Source organism: Crocuta crocuta, unplaced genomic scaffold (genome assembly GCF_008692635.1).
Source record: "Crocuta crocuta isolate KB4526 unplaced genomic scaffold, BGI_CrCroc_1.0 scaffold6, whole genome shotgun sequence".
NCBI classification, from domain to species: domain Eukaryota; kingdom Metazoa; phylum Chordata; class Mammalia; order Carnivora; family Hyaenidae; genus Crocuta; species Crocuta crocuta.
The window spans coordinates 10,707,387-10,708,860 of NW_027531917.1; positions in this window are offsets into that span (position 1 = coordinate 10,707,387).

A 1,474-nucleotide genomic window follows, 5' to 3' on the forward strand; every position below is an offset into this window, starting at 1 on the left:
CTGATGATTGTGTGGAAATTGGATGTAATGAACATTTACCACACAAAACTTATTTAAATTACATTTCTATATGAACAATAAGTTCAAAGGAATCTTATTTCAACAAAAGATTTAGAAAATGATATGGGCTAATAGATGTTTAGTTGGTTGCAAATAGTGCTTTGTTGAGCCACATTACCTAGCTCTAATTTCCTGGTTGTTGACATTTTTCTTACTTCATTACCAGTGGTGTATTGCTAGTTATCTGTAGATTATAATTTCCAGACATCACAAATAGCTGCTAGTTTTGGAACTGTAAAATGACCATGTGTCTGTAGAGTCATCTATCTGCAGAGCCTAGGACAGGGCTCCAGTCGGTCCTAGTCTTGACCGACCACAGCATGTGTACATTCAGAATTGATTTTCTGCTGCAGATATGTAGATATCACCAAAATGTTAGTAGAGGTCACTTTTGAAATATTAAATAAAATCATTTTATTCCTTAAAGAAACATATTTGTGACACATTCTCATTTTCATTCAACAAATGTGTATGTAACAAGTGGCTTCTAGGTGACAGGCACTGTGTTAGAGGTGGGAGTTGAGGGGACAATAAAATGATGGATGACATAGCCAGTCTCAGCCTCCATGAACTTTACTTTAGCTGAAAAGAATAGAAACAAACATGCAAACTGCAGTGATAAATGGTGATTGCAAGATCTTGGCTTCCTGCGACCAGGAGCACATCTGTAGCCACAACTTCCTGTTTCCCTTAAAAATAATGATCTCCTAAAAATAGCTCATAGTTTCAAGATTTGTAAAGATTTAAAAAATATGTGAGATAATACTGAAGGAAAATCAGAGTAGCATAATAGACTAGACATCAGGAGAACTGTGTTCCAAAAAACTTTACTCCTTTAATCTCATTGAACATCCCCCCTTCCTTTTATTCATTTTTAAGGGATAAAACATAATAAGTTTTTGAAATTTTCCTTCTGATGTTTTGTGGCTAAGGAAGCATGGAAAAAATGAGTTAGTAATGAATTAGTTTAGATGTTGATGCCATTTACAAATTACCACAAATTTAGTGACCTTAAATAGCACAAATATACCATTTTGCATTTCTGTAAAACAGAATTCCAACATGGGTCTCACTGGAATAAAATCAGTGTTAGCAGAGTTGCATCCCTTTCTATAGGGTCTAGAGGAGAATCTGTTTCTCTGCCTCTTCCAGCCTTTAGAGGCCTTTTTGTGGTTTTATACATAAACCCCTACTTTTCAGAACTAGCAATGTGCTATCCAATCCTTCTCATGCTAACAGCTCACAGCTGGAAACGTTCTTTTAGGGGCTTATGTGATTAGACTGAGTCCACCCAGAAAATCCAGGACAGTGTCCTTATCTCAAGGTCCTTAACCTTAATCATACTGACAAAATCTCTTTGGCCATTCATAGCAAGCTGTTCATAGGTTACAAGGATTAGACTGTGGGTGTCTTT